The sequence below is a fragment of the Pelophylax lessonae genome, assembly GCF_965119305.1.
Source record: "Pelophylax lessonae genome assembly, chromosome: 2".
NCBI lineage: Eukaryota > Metazoa > Chordata > Amphibia > Anura > Ranidae > Pelophylax > Pelophylax lessonae.
The window spans coordinates 83,305,073-83,329,721 of NC_138769.1; positions in this window are offsets into that span (position 1 = coordinate 83,305,073).

The following is a 24,649-nucleotide window of genomic DNA, read 5'->3' on the forward strand; positions in this document are numbered from 1 at the left end:
GGGTGTGCCCAGGCACATCCGGCACACCCTGTGCGCACGCCTATGAGACCGCCACATCCACCACCACCTCAACCTCCCTCCTACTCCATATGGGCCTCGTCCTTCAGAGATGAAGAACATTGTTTTAGTTTTCTGTTTTTTTTTGTTGTTTTAAGTTATTTCCCTATCCACATTTGTTTGCAGAGCACTTGCCATGCTCTTAACTACGTTTTGCTGCCATTTGCAGCAGTCTAGCCCTTTCCATTGGTGTTTTAGAGCCATTTTAGTGCCTTAAAGTTCGGGTCCCCATTGACTTCAATGGGGTTCGGTGTCCGGGAAAAGTTCGGCAAAAGTCCGGGACACGGACCCGGACTTTTTTTTAAAGTTCGGCCGAACCCGCCGAACACGGACATCCAGGTGTCCGCTCAACTCAAATTATAACTACAGAACATGAATAGCTAGTTAATACAGCGAAAACATTTAAAAGTATACAATGTCATTAAAGTTACATGGGAAGTGTGCAAAGAACACAGGACTGACCTGAATTGCTGGCATGAGTTTTTTTTTTTTTTTGCATTTATCCATTTGCCTACCGCAATACGTACGTGTACATTGTGGTTTGCAAGTGGTTTACTGGGGTAATGGCTGAAGCTATCAGCCATAACCCCGGTATTTCTTTTAGCCAGTGGCTGTTTTTTCATGAGCAGCTGGATCACTTTTGGAAGCGGTGGGAGGGGACATCACCCCCCTCCAGCCTCTCTCTGGTTCTCAGGCTTACCGTTTTCACCAGTATGCCCAAGAAATGATCCAATGCTGTGGCCAGCTGGTCACATAGGTGGACAGAGAGCAGATATTCTCTGATCGCCTCTATGGCCTTGGAGGACCGGAGCAGCGTCATTATGTCACTTCTGGTCTAGGGGGGAAGTAAACAATTTTTTTTTAAAGCAAAAGATCACTGTTTTTTTTTTTTTTTGTTTTGCTTTTAAAAGTTAAAAAAACAATATTTTTTACTTTTTGCTATAAAACATATTCAATAAAAAAAAATGTAAAAAAAAATCAAATTTCTACATCAATTTAGGCAAATCTGTATTCGGTTACACATTTTTGGTAAAAAAAATCCCAATAAGAGTATGTTAATTGGTTTGCACAAAATTTATAGTGTCTACAAACTGTGGGATTTTTATGGAATTTTTAGTCATTTATTTTTTGACTAGCAATGGCAGTGATCAGCGATTTTTTTAGCGGGACTACGACACTGTGGTGGACAAATTGGACACCTAACTGACACTTTGATACTTTTTTGGGAACCAGTGACATTATTACAGTGATCATTGCTAAAAATATGCACTGTTAATGTACTAATGACACTGGCAGGGAAGGAGTTAACATCAGGGACGATCAAAGGGTTAAATGTGCTCCTAGCTGGTGCTTGCTAACTGTGGGTGGGATAGTCTGACCAGATGAAAACAGAGATCTGTGTTCATGCTTAGCAGAAACCCAAGATCTCCATCTTCTTTCCTGTAAAATGCCGTTTTGCCTCTCTAGGGAACGATTGCAGGTGGCCAGTGGACACCGGGTCTGCCGAACCTGTTGATTGACATCCCTGTTAGCCAATCATGGCGGATCATACCTTTGGCAGTGCGATGGCACCATCTAGTGGCTATTGCATAAAATGACGTACAGGTACATGATTTTGCGCAATAGAGCCGACCTGTCGCAGTAAATGTACATTAGGCGGTTGGCAAGTGATTAATATCTGTCTCTTTCTCCAGAATAAACAATATTCCCACTAATGCTGTCACACTACTTCTCTGCTTGATTGAAAACACATCCCAAGGATAGACCATAGCAGCAATTCCCAGTCTACATATTGTATATATGGTGGCTAAACAAATCTCTCACATATTTTGCCTTTAAATGCCTAATGGAAAAGTGCTGAAGCAATATTTTGGGCAGAACAGAGGCTATTTAAAGCTGCAGCAGGTAAGTAAATGCCTGTCAGCACCTTTGTCATTGCTATCACAGCAGAGTTTCTTTAAATGATAATTATGATTAAATACAATAAGTACAAATAACAAGATCTCTCTTTCAATAAACATCCTGCAATCCAAGTCACTGACCTGGTTATGGTCCAACTCCAGGAAAAAGAATAAAAAAGCACCCTTGCAGGGTTAATTGCTCATTGTGTGTAGGGGTTGTCACAAGAGCCTCTTTCACGTACCTGATTCTTTACTCCAGACAGGTCCGGTCTGTGAGTAGAGCCTCAAAATAATCACATGCAATCCAGGTAAGTAACCCTCACTAAGGTATGCTAAGGATGTTGGAGTGCAGCCAGAGCCAGTGGTATCTTAAAGAGCTTAATCCTCTGCCCCTATATAAAACAAGCTATCAATGCTTGCAGAGCAGGGGGGCCCATTACAAGAATAGATTTTTTGGGTTTTTAGTAGACATTTTGTATTTTCACAAATTGATGTTTTTCCAACTTCAGCATTAAAATTCACACATTGGTTCTCTGATTTTTCCAAACTGTATTATGAGTAAAGTGTTGATTCAGTATAAATAAGAGATAATAATAATCTTTTTTGCTCCCTGCACTTATTCAAAATTGCACATGTGTAGTGATCCCCTTGGAGTTAAAACTCTACCATTAAATAAAATATTCTATTTATATTTACAATAATAAATTAATTCTGTTTGACAGATAAAATTAGGAACAGCAGGTTTCAGCTGGCTAAGATGACAGTGAAATCTTCCATTTATTTTTGTGAGCTGTTTAATAAAAATGCAAATTATTTTTGTTAATATGCAAATCATTTCAAATGATTGATTTTATACTAACTCAGAAATCTGCAGTCAATTTTAAGGTGTACAATGAAGCTTCTAATTGTTTCCGATTTGAGCCACAAGAAATGAGAATTGCAAGGTTAATACTATTTTTTTTTCTGCACCTTAAAGTTTGACTGTGAATTGAGAAAATTGACCAGTTACTAATTTTTAAGCTTTATAAAGAACATTGTAAAGTTTCTAAATTCAACATCTACTAGGCAGTGTAAAGATTGTTTTAGCTAGGTTTAGTACTGTTAGCAAAATAGAAAAGTTAACACCCCCCCCCCCCCCAAAAAAAAAAAAAATGTAAATGCAGCTTACCAATTCATAGCTATAGTGGATGAATTGGTTTTCCTTTCTTTCTGGATTTTTACTCTTTAGGCCCCATGCACACGGGCTTTCCGATCAGGTCTGCCTGTCAGTTTTTCAGGCGGATCTGATCGGATGCTCCATGTACCCCTATGGGGCAGCGGATGTCAGCAGTGACATCTCTGCTGACACCTGCTGCTATCCGATCCTATCCCTGAAATCCAGATGGATGGAAACCCTATGTTCCATCCCTCTGGAGGATCAGATCAGATAGGGTCAGATGAAAACGGACAGGCAGTCTTTTTTCCTCCGATTTCCCATAGAGGAGAGCGGGGATCTGACAGGTCTGTCTCTGCACACAGAGGGGATACAGACCTGTCATCCCCTTGCTCAGCGGGGATCGGCGGATCAATCCCTGCTGAGAAAAACAAAGTCCGCTGGGCGCAAAGCCCATGTGAAAGGACCCTTATTTTTTACCTGGTGATCCCGTCAATACCATACTTCCTGTCCTAGAATGACAACACTCCTTCACTACACAGTATGTATGTAGGAGCAGAGCTGTCACCCTAGCCTAGCCTGCTCTCCTGATTTGGACTACAAACACCTCCCCCTCTCCGCTTCGCCATAACATAGAGGGATGTTTCCTTGTAGTTCATAGAAGATAGCTGTTTGATATATGAGTTCTATGTACAGAAAGTTAAAAAGACACTAGATTTATGGCAGAATATAAACTTATTAAGAAAATGCAGCCACCATGTCTAAACCACATCTGGTATGCTACATTGTATTAGACTTTAACTATTGGGTTTAGATATACTGTACTTTAAGAATAAAACACCTCATGGAAGAATAACACTATAGGGTCTTTTCATTAACCTCCCTAGAGGTTACTTACCTTGTCCCCGGGATCCCGCGATGTGTCCCTGCTGCACACGGCAGCCGGATCTTCCGCCCGATGCTGTGAGCCCCGGCTTCCGTCTCCTGTGAGCGTCACGTAGCAGGGGGGTGGAACCGGCGGCAAATTCAAATAGTAAAACACACAAACACACTGATATATTGTAATCATGTGTGTAAAGTAACCTTTTTAGAGGATTACCTATAGCGCTTGCTTAGTTATAAATCATAAGACAATCCCAGAGTATAGATGTTAAATGATAAGACAATCCTAAAGTATTAAACATTATTACAAAATTATTAAAGTGCATGTAGTTGTGCAAAAAAACACAAGTATAGGTGATATACAAAAACAAAATAGCTCATTCAAAGGATTCACACTAAAAAGTAAAATATATAAATTCTTATGAATATATAACGGAAAAAATCAAGTTCATAGGTAGTGCATGAGATATATAGATATTCTCATAAATTCTCCATACAGTTCATGTGCAAAAAGTGACTTCTTGTGGTAAAAGTTCAATTGTATTAAATAAATACAGTGCACAGTGCACAGTGAAGGTGCTCAGTGAAGTTTTCCTATATAATCCCTGGTGTCACTCCTTATTTTCCACCGTGGCTAGTAGTAAAATTTCTCACTCACAAGACCTAGTGAGTCTTATATGCCTTATGGCACTAAGACCACATGAGCTTTTGTGACCCCCAGGGCCGGGATAGATTCCCTCCGAATGGATGCCTTCTCCAGTGGTATCACTCCTCCGCTGCCCTCCTCCGGCCAGGAATGTATATTAAAAAAGGGGAAGGTCCAAATAGTGCAGTATCATTTAAACAGATAATTTTATTGCACAGAATCCAAAAAAAATTTACAGGGTCCAAAATGCAGGAACGAGACAAATAGAGATAAAAACGCAGTCACATAAGCGAGCTTTGGTGTGAATAGCGATATTTCCAGCTTGCAATCCACCCAGCTCATGTGACGTCACGACGTGCGTTCCACCTAACGCGTTTTGTCATTGGCTAGACGTCTTCAAAGGTGGAGTCATACATCTTACGAAGAACTTATATACCGGAGTCACTGCTCTTCACTCCACCCAAACACCCTGTAGCGCAGGAGATATACATTACTTACAAATGCTGCTAAACTGGAGGTGAGTTAAGATAAGGGGAAGCCCAGGAGACCAGGGGGAGGAGCTGAATGAGATCAGGGGGCGGGGTCATCAGGAACAGATGATAGAATGGCACAGGTGACGATCCTCTGGGGAAGGCATGGATTAAATTCCTTGTTATGCCTGACTGTGTGTAGTTTTAAAATAAAGCCCACTGCATGTACATGGGGACCCTCTCTAGAGTGAACACATGGGGAATAGAAGAGGAGAGAGAAAGAGAGATAGAGCAAGGGAAAAAAGAGATAGGGCAGTTAGAGAAGGCGCATGGAGTCAGGGCAAAGGAGATGGGAACAGAAGACACATGGGGGGGGGGGGGGGTTGACTCCGCTTTGCTCAGCAGAGGATTTGTGAGTATAAAGGAGTATAAAGGAGAATCCCATGGAATCTGATGAAAGGGCTCATTCAAACAGGTGCTGAGTCATGTCCTCCCAGAAGAGCTGCTGTCTGGGGTTGGGGTGACGGAAGGATAGTGGGGAGGGGGGCACCAAAATGCACCTTCATCTATGTACAGTAGCACACCTCACATTTTTGTAAATATTTTATTATATCCTTTCATGTGTCAACACTGAAGAAATGTAACTTTGCTACAATGTAAAGTAGTAAGTGTACAGCTTGTATAACAGAGTAAATTTGCTGTCCCCTCAAAATAACTCAACACAGCCATTAATGTCTAAACCACTGGCAACAAAAGTGAGTGCACCCCTAAGTATAAATGTCCAAATTGGGCCCAAAGTGTCAATATTTTGTGTGGCCACCATTATTTTCCATCACTGCCTTAACTCTCTCGTTCACCAGAGCTTCACAGGTTGCCACTGGAGTCCTCTTCCACTCCTCCACGATGACATCACAGAGCTGGATGATGTTAGAGACCTTGTGCTCCTCCACCCCATGTTTGGGAATGCCCTACAGATGCTCAATAGGGTTTAGATCTGGAGACATTGCTTGGCCAGTCCAGCACCTTTACCTTCAGCCTATTTAGCAAGGCAGTGGTCGTCTTGGATGAGTGTTTGGGTTATTATCATGTTGGAATACTGCCCTGTGGCTCAGCCTCCAAAGGGAGGGGATCATGTTCTGCTTCAGTATGTCATAGTACATCTTGGCATTCATGGTTCTCTCAATGAACTGTACCTCCCCAGTGCTGGCAGCACTCATGCAGCACCAAACCATGACACTCCTACCACCATGCTTGACTGTAGGCAATACACACTTGTCTTTGTACCTCTCACCTGGTTGCCACCACACACGCTTGAAACCATCTGAACCAAATACATTTATCTTGATCTCATCAGACCACAGGACATGGTTCCAGTAATCCATGTCCTTAGTCTGCTTGTCTTCAGCAAACTGTTTGCAGGCTTTCTTGTGCATTATCTTTAGAAGAGGCTTCCTTCTGGGACAACAGCCATGTAGACCAATTTGATGCAGTGTGCGGCATATGGTCTGAGCACTGATAGGCTGACCCCCCACCCCTTCAATCTCTGCAGAAATGCTGGCAGCCCTCATACATCTATTTCCCAAAGACAACCTCTGGATATGATGCTGAGCACATGCACTTAACTTCTTTGGTCGACCATGGTGAGGCCTGTTCTGAGTGGAACCTGTCCTGGTAAATCACTTTATGGTCTTCACCACCATGCTGCAGCTCATTTTCAGAGTCTTGGCAATCTTCTTACAGCCTAGGCCATCTTTATGTAGAGCAACAGTTCTTTTTTTCAGATCCTCAGAGAGTTCTTTGCCATGAGGTGCCATGTTGAACTTCCAGTTACCAGTATGAGAGAGTTAGAGTGATAACACAAAATTTAACACACCTGCTCTTCATTCACATCTATGACCTTGTAACACTAACGAGTCACATGACACCGTGGAGGGAAAATGGCTAATTTGGCCAAATTTGGACATTTTCACTTAGGGGTGTACTCACTTTTTGTTGCTAGCGGTGTAGATATTAATGGCTGTGTGTTGAGTTATTTGGAGGGGACGGCAAATTTACACTGTTATACAAGCTGTACACTCACTACATTATCTTTTGGTAAAGTGCATTTGCATCTGTTACCTCGAAGTGCAAGATCATGTATATATATATATATATATATATATATATATATATATATGTGTGTGTGTGATCCTGCGCTCAGCCACCGCTCTGTAGCAGTAAAACTGCTATAGGGCAATTGGCAAGTGTTTAATGCATTTAATAATGATTTATTTCCTGTGCACTTTTGTTGGATCATTAAAGCATGATCAAACAGGAGATTTTTATGCATACATACATTTTTTTAATGTTTATTTCTGACCTTAACTTATAAAAAATGCATTATCTATGTGTGGAAGCGAAAAGGTGACTCACCTACTGACAAAGCCTAAATAACAAAATGCATTTGGTGGGACTTGGAGATATATTCCAGCTACTTAACAGCCTTGAAATTATCAATGGCTGAAAGACTGAGGCGTCTACTCAAGTGGGCACTGAAGATCTATATATGTGTATGCATGCACAATAAATAGTGCTCATGGCATTCAACATATGTGAGCATATGTGTTTTCTCTGTACCTCTTTTTCATTATTTTATTTAAACTGATTGTGATGCTTGCAGTTAGAGCTTTGTTTTTTTTTGTTTTTTTATTTAAAATTTTTCCCTACAATACACGAAATATAACAACATCTGTAGCAGAAATATACTTATACTCTAAGCAAAATGGTAACCTCACCAGATAAAGGCTGCTGGCGAGGAAGGTGGGGGGTGGGTGGAGGGGAAGGGGGAGGAAATGCCTCATTGGTTCACGAGGCTGGAAGGTGAACATGAGAACGGGGGTGGTGTATTGGGCGAGACTCTGAAATTGAACCTGTAATGAGCTATAGTGAGGTCAGCCTGGGGGAAGGCATAGGTGACATAACTGTCCCATTTCTCGGAGAACAATTTCCTTGCCGAGGGGGCTGAAAAGTCCGTATTGGCGTTGTCTATGGTGAGGAGTGTGGAGAGCTCTGATCTAACCCAAGTGAGAGATGGGGGGGTCAAGGTCAAGATTAATGTCAGCAAGGTTGTATGCTCTTGAATCATACTTGTGTGTTGCTATGTATTATGTGCCATATTAACACACCTAGGCAAAATGGCCTTCCCCAATGGGGGAGAGTGAACAGGTAAGAAGACTTGAGAGATAATGCAGGTTAAGGCTTGTGAAGGGTGCAATATACTAAGTATTAGAGATGGCCTTGCGGTTCGCCCGGCAGTCGGTTCGTGGCAAATTTTGCTTGTTCGCTACCCGCCAAATTTGCGAACACATGGCGTCGTTCACGGCGGCCATATTTGTTTACATTGGCGAGAACTTTGACCCATGACACAGCCGTCAGGTGGAAAGGGACAGCCAATTGAAACATTCCAGCACATGGACAGTCCCCCTACCCCAGTGATGGCGAACCTTGGCCCCCCCCAGATGTTTTGGAACTACATTTCCAATGATGCTCAAGCACTCTGCAGTATAGTGGAGCATCATGGGAAATGTAGTTCAAAAACATCTGGGGTGCCAAGGTTCGCCATCACTGCCCTACCCTATAAATAGACCTGACCTGGCGGCCATTTCACATTCCGCTTTTTGCCAGTGTAGGAAGAGGTCTGCTGTGCTCATCAGGAAGAGTTTGCTAGACACATATAGCGCAGTGAAGATCCACAAAAGTCATTTTCAGGGCTGGTATTTCGGTATAGGTCTACTAGTATCTTTTGAGTTTAGGGAGAGGTATCCGGTGGTTGCTTTAGGGGCAGTTAGAGATCGGCTGCAGTCACACAACATCGCTCTGTAAATTTCCACAAAAGTCCTTTTCAGGGCTGGTATTTCGGTATAGTTCCAGTCTCTCTTCAGTATAGGGACAGGTTATCCAGTATGTGCTGTAGGGGCAGTTAGAGATCGTCATCTGCAGTGACACAAATCGCTTTGTTAATGTCCACAAAAGTGAAGAGTAAAGAAATCCGCGCTTGTGAACGAGAAATAGGGCTGCAGCCTACCTCAAAATATGGCCCTAAGGCTATATCAGAGTATGTGGGTAAAGTGAGGTAAAGTGGCGCTGCCTAATATAAAGTGCTAAAGAAGTAAAAAATATTCAAGTTTAAAGTGCTATAGTGTTAATTGAAAACACAGTATCAAAAAAAATTATTAAAAAATAAATATAAAAAATGTTCTCCTGTTGGAGTGTAATAAAGTGTTGGAGTGCAAATAGTAAATAAATAATAGTGCCAATAAAAAGAGTGTATATAGAGAATATAAGTGTGTGACAGCACACTTAATATGGTGTGTGTTTTAACCGACATATATAAGTAAACCGTGCAGTAAAATTATAAAATCACATCTATCCTGATGGTAAATGAATATAACAAAAAATATAGCAAAAAATAATGCTCATGCAGTGAGATAATAGTCCCAAAAAAGGCAAAAACCAAAAACAGCAAATCAACAATCTTTCTCTTGCTGAGTGATTCAGTGATGTGAAAAAAATATATATATTCAATAGTCGGTGAACAGCAGCAATTTCGGTGACATTAAGGTGCTTCAAAACCTTTTGGGGTGATGTAAGTGGTGAGTGAGACACACAGGTGCACCCCTCCAATTGCTCCCGCACTCACCGGAGGTATGCACCCCTACAGGGGTAAAAAGCCTTATTGCAGCGTGGTCCGTGAGGCTCCTGAGGGAGGGGGATGTCCCCCTGTTGTGCCAGGGAATAGGATCTCCTTTTCAAATGAGGTTGATGATGATATGTGAAGAAGAATAATATACCGATATAGTGATGTACCGTTTAGGATAAACTTTATTCCAAATGTATAAAAGCAGGTACTCACATTAGATCAGTAATGACGGGCATCTAAAGCAGTAGGGGCCGCGAGTCCCTCACTGGCGGCCGCTTCCGGGATGCTGTGCGCTTCAGCGACCGGATCTGCGTTGCAGTGGGGCGGAAGTGACGTTATCGCGCACGACGCGTTTCGTCAGAGCTGACGTCATCAGGTGCATGAATAGCGTCGCCTCCGCTGCCTATTTGTATAGGCTGGTTGCCAGGTGACCAGACCATTCAACCAATTGGAATAAGAGGGGAATTGGATAAGCAGTAACCGGGCAGAACTATCATGAGCTCTATGTCCCGATGTGTTTGTGGTAAATAAAAATCACCATGCCCTCAGCCAATTGGAAGAAAGGCAAAGGGAGTGTAATTTGTTACCGGGCAGAGTAGACAACTCCTTATACGTCCCGATGAGTGTATAAAAAATATGGTGAACGATGTGTTTGAAAACTGTTGCGGTGTGAGTCAAAATTAATTATATTTAGTGTTTAAATAAATTTAATAAATAAATTAATAAATTAAAATTAAAATTAAAAGGGATAGTAATGTCGAAACTGACATGAGACTGAAAGACTATGTATATGTATGCAAGGATGGTATTTAAACAGAGTGTTGTACTCACGGGGGTGAGAAGTAATCAATTCACTCTGGGAACAGTATTAAATTGAAGATGACCTCAAATTGAGAGTAATACATTGATTACTCACAGGCATAGGTAAAATGCAGCGTAATGGGAAAAATTGTTTTATTTAATAATAAAAAACTACGTGGACTAAAAATGATTTCATAAAAAATATATATTAAAATACTTTTATATATATATATATATATATGCATATTGGAATCTATAAATATGGACACTATATATAAAAGGTCAGATAAATATATGTGCGAAAAAGTGCATTGAAAACATGCATCTATGTGACAAAATGTGTTATATGTCTGTATAAGGTGTTGAGAAGTAGAAGAATATATTATTTAAGTGGGCATATTGGTGATGTCAATTTTGTTCGGTCCTGTAATCTGGTGATCCAGGTCCCACACAAAAAATGTCCCACTTTGCCAAACTGCTTACAAACATTATTAAATCACATATAGGAACCAATAAATTTGCACAAACAATATACATGAATATTACAGTGTAAAAAAATTGTCTAATAAGTATGGTAAATTTAACATGGTAGATCATAAGAAAAGGCAAAAAATAAAACGTACATATTGGCATGGGTGAGGATATATAATGTGAACTAATAGGTCTATATTGGTAAAGAGTGTTTCCATATTAAGGTATGACCTAGTCTATCCATGGTTCACTCTGGGAAAAAAATATATATTAAATTATTTTGTTCAGATATATTAAAATTTCTTCAAATGTCAAACGGAAAAAACCAAGATACTGACAGGAAGGAAGGAGGAAGGGGGGAAAAAAGGAGAGAAAGACCAAGGGATGGGGCATGGGTCTAGTGGTTGGAGATGAAACAATTTAAATCTATATCGCGATTCATGCCCCCGGGCTGCAATGATCCCAATTGGTAGATCCACTTAGTCTCGTTTTGTGAGATCTTTCTAGTCTTGTTCTCCCCCCTCCAATGTGCATTGATGGTATCTATACCATAAAAAACAAGGCCCTTTGGGTTTTTTTGATGGACATCTCGAAAGTGCCTGGATAGGCTATGTTTTGGAAAGCCTACTTTGATGTTGCTTATGTGCTCCCTAATGCGGACGGCCAAAGGTCTAGTGGTCCTGCCCACATATTGTAGCCCACAAGGGCATTCAATCACGTATGTGACGTGAGTCGTGTGGCAGGTGATGAGTTCCCTAATTTGGAAAGACTTTCTGTTGGCGAAGGATCTGAACTGAGTGACCTTTTTGGTTTGTGTCGGGTTATTTTAGCAGCCTTTACACTTCCGACATCTGATGAAACCCTTCATATCCGGGAAAATCTTTACCTATCTTGGGGGGTCCACAACATTATGTACTAGCTTGTTTCTTAGTGAGGGAGCTTTGCGGTAAATAAAACAGGGTTTATTTGATAAAATCTGAGATAAAATTCTATCAGACTTTAAAATTGGCCAATATTTTTTAAAAATGTTTTCTATTGATCTGTATTGATTGTTAAAACCCGTTATAAAAGCACTGTCGAAACGATTATTTTCATTCTTATTCTTGGTAATCAATAGGTCATTCCTCTGCATATTTTTGACTTGGTTCTTGGTTTTTTTCTAAGGTACTTCTGTCATAACCTTTTTCCACAAAACGTTTAGTTAATTTCTCTTTTATCAATTCTGGTACAATTGCGTCTCATTCTCATGTATTGTCCTTTTGGAATGTTTTGTTTCCATTTCGGATGATGGCAACTGGATGTTGGAATATAGCCATTTTTGTCTGTAGGTTTAAAAAAGGTTTTAGTGTATAAATGGTCACCTTCTTTTAAAATCTGTAGGTCTAAAAAATCTATTTTTTCTTTATCATATGTGCCTGTAAATTTGATACCAAATTGGTTTTTGTTAAGAACGTTTAAAAAGGTGTCCAACGTTTCCTGCGTCCCATCCCACATTAAAATTATATCATTGATATAGCGATGGTAAAAGCGAAGATGTGGGTGGTTTTTCTGGTATATCAACTCCTCTTCTAACATGTCCATAAAGACGTTAGCCACGCTGGGGGCATAATGAGCCCCCATAGCAACTCCTTTCATCTGTACATAGTAGGATTTGTTGTGCCAGAAGTAGTTGTGGGACATGGCTAATTTTAGCCCTTCCAATATGTATTGTATCTGAGCCTGTTTGAGGTCAGTATTAGCAAATAATGCTCTACTTATGGCTTCTAGACCATCCTCTTGTCTTATACTTGTGTACAGTGAGTTAGCGTCTATGGTGGCGAGGTACCAATTGCTTTCTATCTCGAGGTCCTGTAATTCCTTAATAAGTTGTGTGGTATCTTTGAGGCATGATTTCCCTTTACTTACTAGGGGCTGAAGGAAATTATCTAGGTATTCGCCTAACCTAGAGTAAAGAGAGTCAATCCCGCTGATTATGGGGCGACCTGGTGGCTTGTCCAATCTTTTGTGTATTTTTGGGAGGTAATATATTCATTTACCATCAGGATAGATGTGATTTTATAATTTTACTGCACGGTTTACTTATATATATCGGTTAAAACACACACCATATTAAGTGTGCTGTCACACACTTATATTCTCCATATACACTCTTTTTATTGGCACTATTATTTATTTACTATTTGCACTCGAACACTTTATTACACTCCAACAGGAGAACATTTTTTATATTTATTTTTTAATAATTTTTTTTGATACTGTGTTTTCAGTTAACACTATAGCACTTTAAACTTGAATATTTTTTACTTCTTTAGCACTTTATATTAGGCAGCGCCACTTTACCTCACTTTACCCACATACTCTGATAAAGCCTTAGGGCCATATTTTGAGGTAGGCTGCAGCCCTATTTCTAGTCCACAAGTGCGGATTTCTTTACTCTTCACTTCTCTGACACTAATTTAGTGTTTTATCTGCCCCTATGGACGTATTTAGCTATGTCAGAAATAGAGATATCAACATCAATGATGTATTCAATCACGAAAGGGCCACCACCAATCATGATTTAAATGGCCTATTTACCAAACAATTAAAACACAGCTTAGAAAAGCAACTAAGAGTGTGGTGGGACATTTCCACCTTAGAAATGTATATAAAGGATGGAATGACCCCACGCAAACTTAGATGGGATGTACACCCCAATGATGAGGTTATGGAACAGGGATTAATGGAGGAATGGTATAGATTCTTCAACAAATGCGAAACAGAGCTGCTAAAGCAAATTGTTGGCAGAAGAAAACATAAACTCAAAGAAGTGGAGACCAACATTAGTGATGTCGCGAACCTAAAATTCGCCGTTCGCGAACGGCGAACGCGAACATTGGCAAATGTTCACGAACCGGACGAACCGCCATAGACTTCAATAGGCAGGTGAATTTTAAAACACACAGGGACTCTTTCTGGCCACAATAGTGATGGAAAAGTTGTTTCAAGGGGACTAACACCTGGACTGTGGCATGCCGGAGGGGGATTAATGGCAAAACTCCCATGGAAAATTACGTAGTTGACGCAGAGTCGGGTTTTGATCCATAAAGGGCATAAATCACCTAACATTCCTAAATTGTTTGGAATAACGTGCTTTAAAACATCCAGTGTGTGAATACGATCAGGTATGATGTTGTATCGGTCAAGTAGTGTAAGGGTTACGCCCGCTTCACAGTGACAGACCAAACTCTGACAGACCAAACTCCCCGTTTAACAGTCAGTCAGTCAGTCCATTTGCACAACCGCAAACTCCCCATTTGCACAAGGTTGGATACCAAGCTAGCCATGTCCCGTTCCTTGTCCTCACTGACATCATTGAAGGTCTCTTCCTCCACCCAGCCACGTACAACACCAAGGGTCCCCGAAAGGTGACAACAAGCCCCCTGGGACGCCTGCTGTGGCTGGTATTCCACCTCCTCAAAGCCACCTTCCTCCTCTGACTTCTCTTCTTCAGACTCCTCTCTCTGCGTTGCCACAGGTCCAGCAATTGACAACGACAAGGCTGCTTCTGGTGGTGATGGGGACCACAACTCTTCCTCTTCATGCTCATCTACAGCCTGATCCAGTACTCTTCACAGGGCACGCTCCAGAAAAAAAAGGCATATGGGATGAGGTCGATGATGTTGCCTTGGGTTCGACTGACCACCAGGTTTGTCACCTCTGCAAAAGGACGCATGAGCCTACAGCCATTGTTCATGAGCATTCAGTAACGCGGCCAAAAATACCCAGCTTCGCAGAAAGAATGAAAGAAAATGAATGTTTTTTCTATGAAAAATTATCCAGCGGATCGCTTTTGGTCTGTTCACAATGAAGCAACGACCTTATCATCTGGGGTGTGCCAACACACTCCTAGAGGTGATCGCTTCACCACGACAAGGTAACGATCACAAAGGGGAATTGACACATGTATGTGCCTTTTTTTTTGTTTTTTGCAGCCACAGTGTAGCACCAGAGGCCAGAAAAATTAGGCATGTACACATGCATGAAAAAGTAGGAATTGTTGCAGCCGCTGCTTAAGCAGCGGCCTGAAAAATTGAGGTTTTCAAGGCAGAAAGTGCACTAAAACATTGCGGCTTGAACCGTAGTTGGTGGCGGAGACGTCACGTAGGTCATCTGGCATGCAGAGAATGATTAAATACAGCAGCGTGTGGACCATTTTTAGCCCAAGGCATCTCAGTCATCACCAGGCCTTTTTTAGTCAAATGCATCCCCCACTGTCAGTCCCTTCGGGATCCATGCCTCATTCATCTTAATAAACGTGAGGTAATCAAGACTTTTTTGACCTAGGCGACTTCTCTTCTCAGTGACAATACCTCTTGCTGCGCTGAAGGTCCTTTCTGACAGCACACTTGAAGCGGGGCAGGCCAGAAGTTCAATGGCAAATTGGGATAGCTCAGGCCACAGGTCAAGCCTGCACACCCAGTAGTCAAGGGGTTCATCGCTCCTCAGAGTGTCGATATCTGCAGTTAAGGCAAGGTAGTCTGCTACCTGTCGGTCGAGTCGTTCTCTGAGGGTGGACCCCGAAGGGCTGTGGCGATGCGTAGGACTAAAAAAGCTCTGCATGTCCTCCATCAACAAGACGTCTGTAAAGCGTCCTGTCCTTGCCGGCGTGGTTGTGGTAGGAGGAGGATTACTTTCACCTCTTCCCCTGTTGGATTCCCGTTGTGCTGTGACTGTGACATCACCCTTATATGCTGTGTAAAGCATACTTTTCAACTTATTTTGTAGCTGCTGCATCCTTTGCGACTGCCAGTAATTGGGTAACATATCAGAGACTTTCTGCTTATACCGGGGGTCTAGTAGCGTGGCCACCCAGTACAGGTCGTTCTCCTTCAGCCTTTCTATATGAGGGTCCCTCAACAGGCATGACAGCATGAAAGACCCCATTTGCACAAGGTTGGATGCCGAGCTACTCATGTCCAATTCCTCGTCCTCACTGATGTCATTGAAGGTGTGTTCTTCCCCCCAGCCACGTACAACACCACGGGTACCAGATAGGTGACAACGAGCACCCTGGGATGCCTGCTGTGGTTGGTGTTCCTCCTCCTCAAAGCCACATTCCTCCTCTGACTCCTCTTCCTCAGACTCCTCTTCCAGTGTTGCCGCAGGTCCAGCAAGCGATGGTAAGGCTGTTTCTGGTGGTGATGGTGACCACAACTCTTCCTCTTCCTCTTCACGCTCATCTACGGCCTGATCCAGCACTCTTCGCAGGGCATGCTCCAGGAAGAAAACATATGGGATGATGTCGCTGATGGTGCCTTCGGTGCGACTGACTAGGTTTGTCACCTCCTCAAAAGGATGCATGAGCCTACAGGCATTGCGCATGAGCGTCCAGTAACGTGGCAAAAAAATACCCAGCTCCGCAGAGGCTGTCCTAGCACCCCGGTCATACAAATACTCGTTGACCGCTTTTTCTTGTTGGAGCACGCGGTCGAACATTAGCAGTGTTGAATTCCAACGTGTCGGGCTGTCGCAAATCAAGCACCTCATTGGCATGTTGTTTCGCCGCTGAATATCTGCAAAGTGCCGCCATGGCCGTGTAGGAACGCCTGAAATGGCCACACACCTTCCTGGCCTGCTTGAGGACATCCTGTAAGCCTGGGTACTTCTGCACAAAGCGTTGTACAATCAGATTCAACACATGTGCCATGCACGGCACATGTGTCAACTTGCCCAAATTCAATGCCGCCAACAAATTGCTTCCGTTGTCACACACCACTTTGCCGATCTCCAGTTGGTGCGGGGTCAGCCACTGATCCACCTGTGCGTTCAGGGTGGACAGTAGTGCTGGTCCGGTGTGACTCTCTGCTTTCAGGCAAGTCAACCCCAAGACAGCGTGATACTGTCGTATCCGGCATGTGGAATAGCCCCTGGGGAGCTGGGGGGGTGCAGTTGGTGTGGAGCAAGACGCAACAGCAGAAGAGGACTCAGCCGAGGAGGTTAGCAAAGAGGATGGAGTAGGAGGAGTAGAGGAGGTGGCAGCAGGCCTGCCTGCAAGTCGTGGCGGTGTCACCAACTCCTCTGCAGCAGAGCCACGCATTCCATGCTTGGCAGCCGCCAGCAGGTTTACCCAATGCGCAGTGTAAGTGATATACCTGCCCTGACCGTGCTTTGCAGACCAGCTATCAGTGGTCAGATGGACCCTTGCTCCAACACTGTGTGCCAGACGTGACATGATTTCCTTTTCCACAATAAAGTACAGGTTGGGGATTGCCTTTTGTGAAAAATAATTTTGGCCGGGTACCTTCCACTGCGGTGTCCCAATAGCGACAAATTTTTTGAAGGCCTCAGACTCCACCAGCTTGTATGGTAAAAGCTGGCGGGCTAAGAGTTCCGACAAGCCAGCTGTCAGACGCCGGGCAAGGGGGTGACTCTGTGAGATTGGCTTCTTACGCTCAAACATTTCCTTGACAGACACCTGACTGTGGGCAGATGAGCAGGAACTGCTGAAGGTGAGAGGCGGAGGGGCGAGTTGTTGATAGGGGGCATGGAGGACAGCAGTGGTTGACGTGGCTGAAGATGCAGGACCAGGAGGAGGATGGTGGCTTTCAGTTTGTGTGCTGCTTTTACTCATGTGTTGATCCCATAGGCGTTTGTGATGTGAGATCATGTGCCTTCGCAAAGCAGTTGTACCTAGGTGGGTGTTGGACTTCCCACGACTCAGTTTCTTTTGGCACAGGTTACAAATGGCATCGCTGATATCAGAGGCAGACACACAAAAACAATGCCACACTGCTGAGCTTTGCAAGGACGGCATTCTGGTGGTGGCAACAGCTTGCGTTGATTGGCGTGCTGTCTGGCTGACCCCGAGTGCCGAATCTACATGCTGTCTGACTGCGCCACTAGCTCCTTGCGATGACCTCCTCCCCCTGCTTCCAACTCGTCTCCTCCTCCTCTCAGTCTCCCCATCTGAACTTTCCCCCTCTTCTTCTGCTCTTCGAGCAGGCACCCAGGTGACATCCACAGACACATCGTCATCATCAGCCGCTTCACTTGACAACTCAGCAAAGGCAGCAGCAGCAGGTACAACATCATCATCATCACAATGTACGTCCATGTGTATAATGCTGCCTGACTGAGACATATCCCCGTTATCTACATCCTCTGGCACTAATAGTTGCGCATCACTTATTTCTTCCAACTGATGTGAAAATAACTCCTCTGACGGATCAAGTGAAGCGGCTGTGGTGCTAGTGTTGGTGGTGGTGCTGGCGAGTGGTAAATTGAGAGGTGCCCGAAGCTGAGCTGGAGGAGGATGGTGCATTAAGGTTCCGAGCAGAAGCTGTAGACGATTGGGTGTCCTGTGTAAGCCAGTCAACTATGTCCTCAGAATTTTTTGAGTTCAGGGTCTGTGGTGGCCTCTGAACACTTCTAGGCATTATTCTAGGGCCTAAGGAAATCACAGCACCACGACCACGACGGCCCTTGCGGGGTGGCCTGCCTCTGCCTGTCATTTTTTTTTAATGTACTATGAGTGCAAGGTGCTGTGCCACCCTATAGGAGTGTTGGGCAGTGGGTACAGTACACTCTGTGGACCTGACAGTCACTGGCAGCCCAGGCAACTGCAATTATAAAAAAAATATATATTTTTTTACTTTGCAAGCTGCTGTGCCACCGTATATATCAGTGGTGGGTGGGCAGTGGCACAGTACACTCTCTGTGGACCTGACAGTCACTGGCAGCCCAGGCAACTGCAATTATAAAAAAATATATATTTTTAATTTGCAAGCTGCTGTGCCACCGTATATATCAGTGGTGGGTGGGCACGCAGTGGCACTGCAGTGGGCACAGTACACTCTGTGGACCTGACAGTCACTGGCACCCAGGCAACTGCAATTATAAAAAAAATATATATTTTTTTACTTTGCAAGCTGCTGTGCCACCGTATATATATCAGTGGTGGGTGGGCACGCAGTCGCACTACAGTGGGCACAGTACACTCTGTGGACCTGACAGTCACTGGCAGCTCAGGCAACTGCAGTAATAAAAAATATTTATTTTTTTTCAATTTGCAACAAGATGCTGTGCCACCGTATATATATCAGTGGTGGGCAGCGCACTGCAGTGGGTACAGTGCACTCTGTGGACCTGACACAGCACTCACTGCAAATATGACAGAGGAAAAAAAAATATTTTTTAAAATGCAAGGTACTGTGCCTGTGCCACCCGAAATGAGTGTGGTGTTCACACAGTACAGTCTGTGGTGGGTCTGTGGCCTCTCACACACAGCGGGCAGGCAACTGCAGTGTACAATAGATATATATATATATATATATATATATATATATATATATATATATATATATATATATATATATATATATAAAAAATACTCAATTACCAGCCCTAAAAAGGGCTTTTGGGGACACTAGATATATATATATATATATATATATATATATATATATATATATATATATAAAATTACACAATTACCAGCCCTTAGAAGGGCTTTTTGGGGTGCTGTCAGGATGCTGTCCTTACAGCAGTAGTGGACCAAGAACACTGACTAGCAAGACCAGGAACACTGACTAACAACTGTCCCTAGCTATTAACAGCAGCAGCAGCACTCTCCCTGCTCTCACTAACACACTGCTTCAGAATGATCTAAGATGGATGCTGCCCTTGCTTATTTATAGGAGGTGGGAGGGTGTAGGAGGGAGGTATGCTGATTGGCTGGAAATGTGCCTGCTGACTGTGAAGTTCAGGGTCAAAGTTTGCCTCAATGATGTATTATAGGGGGCGGACCGAACATCGCATATGTTCGCCCGCAGCGGCGAACGTGAACATGCTAAGTTCGCCGGAACTGTCCACCGGTGAACAGTTCGGTACACCTCTAACCAACATCACACGCCTTAAAACTCTCCTAACTCCTCTAGCACAGAGTAATGAGTATAAAGAAAAGGAGAGGGAATTACAAACACATGTAACCAAATATGATGAAGAAATTCAGGCCAAGAAACACAGAAAATACAATAGAGATATCCTAGATTACAAAAACAACAAAATATATAAATGGCAAGAGAACATCATTGAAGAACAAATGGAAATCACTACACCGACTCCACTGACAGGATCAAGGGAAACCAGTCCTGACGAAGAAGACGATGATGATCAAGAAGAAGACCCCGAAACACCTACTCCTAGGACCCCAAGGGCTTTCACATTTCGACCTATGAAAGGAAATTTAGATTATACTCCAAGAAGGAATGAAGAGAACCCTGACTACACCCCGAGAAGGAGCAGAGGTAATTTTGAACACCAACAAATTACCCCTGGGGAGACCAGATACAGAAAACCACCATTCCAAAATTTCGGACCTCCCAGATATTCGGTTAATACCTTCAACAGATTCTCACCCCTGAGAGAGAGTAGAACACAAGCTACAAGAACTTATGATAACTACCAAGGTTTTAGAGACCAAGGGGGTTTTTTTCAGAGGAGGAGCCGTGGACGACCCCCCAGACAATTAGGCTGGCACAATCCACCACGGAGACAAGGGTGGAGAGGCCCACAAGACAGCCAAAGAACAGGGGGTTATACCCAACAACAAAGAATGCCCCAGTACAGAGGATGGAGGAATCCCAACCCATACAACCAGAACTTTGGGAGGCCGAACGCATGGAACAGCCATTGGGAAGAAGGAGGAGGACCAGAGGCAAACGAGGTGGCCAGAAGAAAACGAAGAAGGGAGTACTAGGTTCTGGAATTTTTAACTTAAGTGACGTCAATTTTACCCAAGAGGAATTATGTATTTTAGATCTGGGTCTCAAGTTTGCCCCCACCAAGAATTTGGACAAATTTGAGGCCTACATCGACGTACAAAAGTTTTTAAGGAAATTAAACATTAAAAAAATTTTTAAATTAAAAGGGGAACAGAGAACGACCTCAAAACATGTTTTTAAACACACTAATTTAAGAAACCGATCAGTTTTTAACCCTAAAGTTCCAAATAATGAATGCGTACAAGCTTTCAAAAAGATGGTAGAGCATGATATTAAACAATTAAAGATCTACAATAACAAAAACGACAAAATCTGGGAGAACATCAAAACTATTGAAGAGAAGAAAAACGTAGTGATACGCCCAGCAGACAAAGGAGGCGGTCTGGTTATTTTGAAGAAGCAGGATTATGAGGAGGAAATTAACAACCTTTTAACAGTACCAGATACATACAAGAAATTAAAGAAAAATCCTACAATGGAATATCGGAAAAAATTTGAAAAATATATCAAAAAGGGAGAAGACCTGGGTATATTAACTGAGAAAGAAGCAGCATAACTACTCCCCAGATCTACCAAACTTCCGGTAATATATTACCTCCCAAAAATACACAAAAGATTGGACAAGCCACCAGGCCGCCCCATAATCAGCGGGATTGACTCCCTTTACTCTAGGTTAGGCGAATACCTAGATAATTTCCTTCAGCCCCTAGTAAGTAAAGGGAAGTCATACCTCAAAGATACCACACAACTTATTAAGGAATTACAGGACCTCGAGATAGAAAGCAATTGGTACCTCGCCACCATAGACGCTAACTCACTGTACACAAGTATAAGACAAGAGGATGGTCTAGAAGCCATAAGTAGAGCATTATTTGCTAATACTGACCTCAAACAGGCTCAGATACAATACATATTGGAAGGGCTAAAATTAGCCATGTCCCACAACTACTTCTGGCACAACAAATCCTACTATGTACAGACGAAAGGAGTTGCTATGGGGGCTCGTTATGCCCCCAGCGTGGCTAACGTCTTTATGGACATGTTAGAAGAGGAGTTGATATACCAGAAAAACCACCCACATCTTCGTTTTTACCATCGCTATATCGATGATATTATTTTAAAGTGGGATGGGACGCAGGAAACGTTGGACACCTTTTTAAACGATCTTAACAAAAACCAATTTGGTATCAAATTTACAGGCACATATGATAAAGAAAAAATAGATTTTTTAGACCTACAGATTTTAAAAGAAGGTGACCATTTATACACTAAAACCTTTTTTAAACCTACAGACAAAAATGGCTATATTCCAACATCCAGTTGCCATCATCCGAAATGGAAACAAAACATTCCAAAAGGACAATACATGAGGATGAGACGCAATTGTACCAGATTTGAAGACTATGAAATTCAAGCTGAGAAATTAACTAAACGTTTTGTGGAAAAAGGTTATGACAGAAGTACCTTAGAAAAAACCAAGAACCAAGTCAAAAATATGCCGAGGAATGACCTATTGATTACCAAGAATAAGAATGAAAATAATCGTTTCGACAGTGCTTTTATAACGGGTTTTAACAATCAATACAGATCAATAGAAAAAAAATTAAAAAAAATATTGGCCAATTTTAAAGTCTGATAGAATTTTATCTCAGATTTTACCAAATAAACCCTGTTTTATTTACCGCAAAGCTCCCTCACTAAGAAACAAGCTAGTACATAATGTTGTGGACCCCCCAAGACAGGTAAAGATTTTCCCGGATATGAAGGGTTTCATCAGATGTCGGAAGTGTATAGGCTGCAAAAATTGCCCGACACAAACCAAAAAGGTCACTCAGTTCAGATCCTTCGCCAACAGAAAGTCTTTCCAAATTAGGAAACTCATCACCTGCCACACGACTCACGTCACATACGTGATTGAATGCCCTTGTGGGCTACAATATGTGGGCAGGACCACTAGACCTTTGGCCGTCCGCATTAGGGAGCACATAAGCAACATCAAAGTAGGCTTTCCAAAACATAGCCTATCCAGGCACTTTCGAGATGTCCATCAAAAAAACCCAAAGGGCCTTGTTTTTTATGGTATAGATACCATCAATGCACATTGGAGGGGGGAGAACAAGACTAGAAAGATCTCACAAAACGAGACTAAGTGGATCTACCAATTGGGATCATTGCAGCCCAGGGGCATGAATCGCGATATAGATTTAAATTGTTTCATCTCCAACCACTAGACCCATGCCCCATCCCTTGGTCTTTCTCTCCTTTTTTCCCCCTTCCTCCTTCCTTCCTGTCAGTATCTTGGTTTTTTTCCGTTTGACATTTGAAGAAATTTTAATATATCTGAACAAAATAATTTAATATATATTTTTTTCCCAGAGTGAACCATGGATAGACTAGGTCATACCTTAATATGGAAACACTCTTTACCAATATAGACCTATTAGTTCACATTATATATCCTCACCCATGCCAATATGTACGTTTTATTTTTTGCCTTTTCTTATGATCTACCATGTTAAATTTACCATACTTATTAGACAATTTTTTTACACTGTAATATTCATGTATATTGTTTGTGCAAATTTATTGGTTCCTATATGTGATTTAATAATGTTTGTAAGCAGTTTGGCAAAGTGGGACATTTTTTGTGTGGGACCTGGATCACCAGATTACAGGACCGAACAAAATTGACATCACCAATATGCCCACTTAAATAATATATTCTTCTACTTATCAACACCTTATACAGACATATAACACATTTTTTCACATAGATGCATGTTTTCAATGCACTTTTTCGCACATATATTTATCTGACCTTTTATATATAGTGTCCATATTTATAGATTCCAATATGCATATATATATATATAAAAGTATTTTAATATATATTTTTTATGAAATCATTTTTAGTCCACGTAGTTTTTTATTATTAAATAAAACAATTTTTCCTATTACGCTGCATTTTACCTATGCCTGTGAGTAATCAACGTATTACTCTCAATTTGAGGTCATCTTCAATTTAATACTGTTCCCAGAGTGAATTGATTACTTCTCACCCCTGTGAGTACAACACTCTGTTTAAATACCATCCTTGCATACATATACATAGTCTTTCAGTCTCATGTCAGTTTTGACATTACTATCCCTTTTAATTTTAATTTTAATTTATTAATTTATTTATTAAATTTATTTAAACACTAAATATAATTCATTTTGACTCCGCAACAGTTTTCAAACACATCGTTCACCATATTTTTTATACACTCATCGGGACGTATAAGGAGTTGTCTACTCTGCCCGGTAACAAATTACAATCCCTTTGCCTTTCTTCCAATTGGCTGAGGGCATGGTGATTTTTATTTACCACAAACACATCGGGACATAGAGCTCATGATAGTTCTGCCCGGTTACTGCTTATCCAATTCCCCTCTTATTCCAATTGGTTGAATGGTCCGGTCACCTGGCAACCAGCCTATTCAAATAGGCAGCGGAGGCGACGCTATTCACGCACCTGATGACGTCAGCTCTGACGAAACGCGTCGTGCGCGATAACATCACTTCCGCCCCACTGCAACGCAGATCCGGTCGCTGAAGCACACAGCATTCCAGAAGCGCCCGCCAGCGAGGGACTCGCGGCCCCTACTGCTTTAGATGTCCGTCATTACTGATCTAATGTGTGTTAGGTAATTATTGGGTTTTCCCTTGATTGACCAGTAGAGGGCCTCAGTCAGCGCTGGAGACCTGAAGTGACCACTAGAACACGCATTGAGTTGTCACATCAAGTCCGAGGTTTATTTAGAATCACTGCTCTTTTATATTAACA